This window comes from Chrysochloris asiatica, unplaced genomic scaffold (assembly GCF_000296735.1).
Source record: "Chrysochloris asiatica unplaced genomic scaffold, ChrAsi1.0 scaffold00017, whole genome shotgun sequence".
Classification (NCBI taxonomy): Eukaryota; Metazoa; Chordata; class Mammalia; order Afrosoricida; family Chrysochloridae; genus Chrysochloris; species Chrysochloris asiatica.
Window position 1 is genome coordinate 12,559,606 of NW_006408535.1, and position 6,396 is coordinate 12,566,001.

The window sequence follows — 6,396 nt, forward strand, 5'->3', positions numbered from 1 at the left end:
CTCTTATACTTTGGACATGTTGTCAGGAGGGACCAGTCCCTGGAAAAGGACATCATGCTTGGTAAAGTGGAGGGTCAGTGACAAAGAGGAAGATCCACAACAAGATGGACTCACACAGTGACAGGAACAATGGGCTCAAACAACAATTTTGTGCATGAGGTCACCATAAGTTGGGGGCTAACTCTACAACAGCTGACAACGAAGGTTTTAAAAAGCAAAGATGTGGTTGAAGAGGGCTCCAAGGGTGTGAGGTGGAGTCAGTGCCTCAGTTGTCCGTCAGTGTATGTTCTGTACCCTATTCTTTTATCACAGAAAAGAGAAGAAATACTGCAGTGACTGAATATTCCACTGCTGTTTCTCCTGTAGTTGGCTTTTGAATGAGGATGACATTCAAGGAAGAGATGAAGAATGAAGCTGAGACCACTCCCATGGTTTCTATTCGTCTCTATTCAGTCATGTATCCTGTGTTGAATGAGCTAGAATGAGTAAATTTGTCTGCAGGTCAGACACTGACAGCAACTTTCATTAAGGCTGAAAAAGAAAACCCTGGTCTCACGCAGGACATCATTATGAAAATTTTAGAGAAAAAAGTGTAGATGTCAACTTCATGGAGTCTCTTCTTCATATGGCAGCTGATGATATAGAAGAGTATATGATTGAATGACCAGAACCAGAATTCCAGGATCTAAATGAAAAGGCAGAAGCATTTAAACAAATCCTCAGTAAGATTCCAGATGAGATCAATGTCAGAGTGAGGTTTTTACAGACAATCAAGGATATAGCTAGTGCAATAAAAGAACTTCTCGATACAGTGAATAATATCTTCAAAAAATATCAATACCAGAATCACAGGGCACTTGAACACCAAAAGAAAGAATTTGTAAAGTCCTCCAAAAGCTTCAGTGATACTCTGAAAACCTGTTTTAAAGATGGCAAGGCAATAAATGTGTTCATAAGTCCCAATCAATGAATTCATCAAACCAACTTGATAATTCAGACCTTCAAAACTGTGGTCTGAAAGTTGTATATGCTAAGGGATTTACTTCTCCATGGCAGTATTGAACTGCCTTTATCTGTAAATTTTAAAGTTTGACTGTATAAATTATCAGTCCCTCCTGAAGTCACCTAATCCAGGATGTTGAATGGGATTATTGCCATTTTACACCATATTTTTGTAAAATGTAGCTTTGTAATAATCTCACACTGAAGATTTTGCATCATTTTTGCTATTATCATTCTTTTAAGAATTACAAGCCAAAAGAATTTGCGCCTTAATGTGTCATTATATAACATTCCTTAAAAGATTTGTAAATATCAGTGTTTGTTTCTGACATTTTAACTTGAAAGCGATATGCTGCAAGATTATGTATTTAATAATATTTGGTGGCAAACATTCAATGATTAGTTTACATCTGTTAAAAAAAAAAAGCAAGGATGTTACTTTGATGACTAAGATACAACTGATTCAAAACGTAGTCTTTTCAATAGCTTCATATGCACTTGTAAGTTTGATAATGAAAGACAGAAGAATTGATGCATTTGAACTGGTGGAGAGATTTCAGCAGAGTTTCAAGATGAAGACCAACTAAGAAGGAAGACTTGGCAATCTACTTCTGAAGAAATTGGCCAGTGAAAACCTTAAGAGCTGAAGAACATTGTCTGATACAATACTGGAAGATGATTCCCTAAGGTTGGAAAGCATTCAACATATGACTGGGGAAGAGTTGTCCACTCAAAGTAGTTACTGTTGTTATTGTTATTAGTGCCATCAAGTCAGTTTCAACTTATAGTGACCCTGTATAGTGACAGGTGGGCTTGAACCATTGACCTTGCAGTTAGTAGTTCAGTGCTTATCCTACAGTGCCATACCAGGACTCCAAAACAGAGTTAACCTTAATGATATAAATGGAGTAAAGATTTGCTGATGCTGCATGTCACAAAATGAGAAAAAGTATCTGCAAACATCCTTCAGTAATTGGAAAGTAGAATGAACAAAGTATGAATCTACGAAAATTGGAAGTTGTCAAAATGAAGTGTCATCAAGTCAGTTCTACTAGGCATTATACTGAAATGGACTGGTATTGGCCATTGTAAATGAGACAAACATGGCTTACTATGTCAAATATGAGAAGTCGAAGAGAAATTACATCACATTCACTTCAAAAAGAACATTTCTATATCTATCCTAAAATACATGTTGTCAGTGATAGGCTAATATCCATATACTTTGAAGTTGTTGTCAAGTGCCATCAAGCTGATTCTGACTCATCACTACCCTGTATAGGGTTTCAGAAGAGTGGCCGATGAGTTGAAACCCCTGGCCCTGTGGTCCAGTGCTTATCCTACAGGACTTCTATAGGGAAAACCAGTTAATAGTACTATTATTCAAATTAATACACTAACCAATAATGCCAAAGATGAATAAAATGAAGATTTTTATTAACTTGTGAAATCTGAAATTGATCAAATATGCAGTTAATATGCATTGATAACTACTAGTGATTGCAATGAGAAAGTTGGAAACTAAGAAGGATCAGTAACTGGAAAATATGGTCTTGGAGATAGAAATAATTCCAGAGATAACATAATAGAATTCTGTGAGACCAATGACTTATTCATTGCAAACACATTTTTCAACAAAATAAATGGTCATAGACCTCAATGGATGGCATACACAGAAATCAAATTGACTAAATCTGTGGAAAGAGTAGATAGACAAATTCAGTATTAGTCAGAACAAATCAGATCATCAATTTCTCATATGCAAGTTCAACTTGAAGTTGAAGAAAATGGAAACAAGTCCATAAGAGCCAGTGTATGACCTTGAATTTAGAATTTAGAGATTTCAAGAATAGATTTTACACATTGAACACTACTCACCTAAGACCAGAAAAGTTGTGGGATGACATCAAGAACCATCATAAATGAAGAAAACAAGAGGTCATTAAAAAGACAGGAAGAAAAGACTAAAGTGGAAGTCAGAAGAAACTCTGAAACTTGCTCTTAAACATAGGGTAACTAAAGTGAACGAAAGAAAAGACAACATAAAACAGATGAACAGAAGATTTCAAAAAAACAGCTCTAGAAAACAAGGTCAAGTGTTATAACAAAATGTGCAAAGAACTGGATTTAGAAAACCAAAAGGAAAGAACACATTTAGCATTTCTCAAGCTGAAAAACTAAATAAAAAATTCTTAGCATTTTAAATAAGCCCCTTCTTAGGATTAACTCCTATCTATTGGTATCTATATGACACCATAGGATAAGCACTTGACCTCAAGGTTGGTTTGAATTGCAATGTTGGCGGTTCAAACTCACCAACGGCTCCTTGGAAACCCTAAACAATCAACTGTTAGTCTGTCTTCATAAGGTCACTATAAATTGGAAAAGACTAGAAGGCACTTCACAACAACAACACTGGTATGAAAATCAGTCCACAATGCTTTTTCATTTTTTTAAATGCTTTATTATGAATTATGTGATAGTTTACATGGGAGAACATTAGTTTTACATTCATCCTATCGTACATTGTTTCATTGCCATGGTTACAATCCCCTCCATGCATCATCAACCAACTAAAGGGTACACCCTGCAAGCCTGCCCCCTGGTCATCAGCACACAGCCCTTCTCCCTCTCTGTGTCTAAAGTCCCCAGATGCTCCATCTCTACACGTCATCGTCTCTGCCTCCATCTCTGGTGTCGCTGCTTCTCTGGGTAGGGTCCTGAACTCTGCTCTTCTCCCTTGATGGTCCCAGGGACCTCCGCTCCTAGACTGCAAAGTTAATCACTCCCCTCCTTTTGCTACAAAATGTCTACATTTTTAACCCTCACAATCAGTCCTGATAACAATTATTCATTATTGTATCACAAAAGACCTATCCACGTTTCCTTTCATCAGCCCCGCCTAGACAGATTGGATACTACTCAGTGGAGATTCTACCTTCCTCCACACCCTCTGGATCTAGGTTCCTTCTTGAAAGCTTGTAAGCCAGTCACTTCTTGCCTTTGTAGCCCCCCCTTTTTGGGTAGCCAATGTCCAAGTTGCCCATCCCTGTCTACTCTGTGTATGGAGGGGTTGGGAATGATCCTTGCTGTAAAGATTTGTTCCCTCTTTTGAGCTACTGCATCCACAGATATAGGTCAAGTTCATCAAAGTGTATCAGATTACTCTTTTTTTCCCTCTTCTTTCTTCTTCTAGTTGAGCTCTGATCATCCAGTCATTGAAGCCAGGTCAAGTGGGTATTATCTGCAAGTGTGGATGTTCTTGTGCATAGGCCCTCTCTTCTTATCAGCTAGACGCTTCACTCTCCACTCTAGTCCTCTGTGGCTATGTCACTGACACTGAGCCCAAGAGTCCCCAGGTCTTGCCACACTGCTGGCCAACCAGGTCTCCACCTGGGTTCACAAAAGGCTATTGAATGTTGTAGGACATAGCTCGCAGCTTCATTGCTGTTTTTCCTTCACTTCCCCTTATTGGTGACGAACGTGGTCACCAATCAGAGCGTATATTCCCATTGAAAGGGGGTTTGCTCTGAGGGGACCCTACCACTTGCTTTGATGTTTCCTGGGTGAGGAACTTACTTGTTCTTGTAGTAATCAGTCGGTCTGCCTATATTGTTTTGTATTTATTCTGTTGGCCTTTCAAGAAGTATCTTCTTTTCTTCTAGCTGGTCCAGACTGGTCTGCTGGTCCTTTCAAGTGGAAATTTCCCACCTCAGGAGATTCTGGATGTGGTTCAGGATTCCACCTATGGTCTTATGTAATGCAGAGGCTCCATAGGACCACAATGCATTTTACATTAAAAACATCTGCTTGCAAAATAAACAAAAAAATTCAAGCCTTGACTTGCAATAATGAAAGATTCTATGGGCAAAAATTGAATGGTGCAGGAAGCATCAAAGAAGATGGAAAGAATAAAGAGTTACTGTACCAAAAAGAATTGGTCAATGTTCAACCATTTCAAAAGGCAGCATATGATCAAGAACCAATAGTATTGAATGAAGAAGTTCAAGCTGCACTGAAGGCATTGATGACAAACAAGGATTCAGTAATTGACAGAATACCAACTGAAATGTTTCAACAAATGGGTGCAACACTGGAAACACTTACTTGTCTATGCCAAGAAATTTGGAAAGCAGTTACCTGGTCAACCAGTTGGAAGAATCCATATTTGTGCCCATTTCAAAGGAAAATGATCCAATAGAATGTGAAAATTATCAAAGAATATAATTAATATCACATGCAAGTAAAATTGTGCTAAAGGTGGTTAAAAAATCGTAGTTGCCATGCATTGACAGAGAACTTCCAGAAATTCTAGCCAAAATCGTATGGACATTTATAGTGGAGGGACATCATTACTGATGTCAGATAGATCTTGGCTGAAAGCAGAGACTAGGTACCAGAAAGATGTTTACTTGTGCTTTCTTGACTATGTAAAGGCATTCAACTGTGTGAATCATAACAAATTATGCATAACATGGCCAAGAAAGGGAATTCCAGAACACTTAATTATACTCATGCTCATGTGCCTTTGTTCATTGTATATAGACCCAGAGGTAGTTTCGAACAAAACAAGGGAATATTTCATGGTTTAAAATCAGGAAATTTTATCTGGGGACTTGAGAACAGTTTCCAAATACTTTATTTTTTTTCCAACTTGAAAATATTTCTGTTGATTTAAAAGATGGGAGAAATATAGTAATCAAGTAGTTCAATGCTCTTTCTCTCTCTCTCTTTTGAAGCTGCTCATAGTATGGAATCTTAGTGTGACACTGTAGGATAAGCACTGGACTACAAGTTTGGTGTGAATCGTGAAGGCTGCAGTTCAAACTCACCAGCCACTCCTCAGAAATCCTAAACAGGGTTGAACTGACTTGATGGCACTTAACAACAACATTCATAACATACTATTTTGGAGTCCTGGTGTGGCACTGTAGGATAAGCACTAGACCATAAAGTTGGTTTAAACTCCAAGGTCGTTGGTTCAAATCCACCTGCTGCTCCTCGGAAACCCTAAACAGGGGTGGTATGGAGTTGGAATCGACTTGATGTCACTAAACAACAGCAGCTAGTATACCATTTTACTCCTCTTTTGAAATATTTCCTCCCACGAACTCCTAAAAGGAATCTGTAGGTAAAAAAATAAACAAAGAAAATTTATATCAAGGTTGTTGCTTTTGTGGATAAGTGCCATCGAGTCACTTTTAACTTTTGGCAACCCTTATGTATGTATGATAATTACGAGAATGGCACTGAACTGGGCAATATTTTGTTCTGTTGTGCATAGGGTTCCTGAGTCCTAACTAACTCAATGGCACCTAACAACAATAACAACATGTACAACAGAATGAAACATTACCTAGTTCTGTGCCAACCTCACTATTGTTATGTTTGAGT

At 38.1% G+C, this 6,396-nt stretch overlaps 1 pseudogene; it reads left to right on the forward strand.

The window, feature by feature from the left end:
• Positions 1 to 377: 377 nt before the first annotated feature.
• On the forward strand, positions 378 to 1,018 carry LOC102825166 (annotated as a pseudogene).
• The last annotated feature ends 5,378 nt before the right edge of the window (positions 1,019 to 6,396 follow it).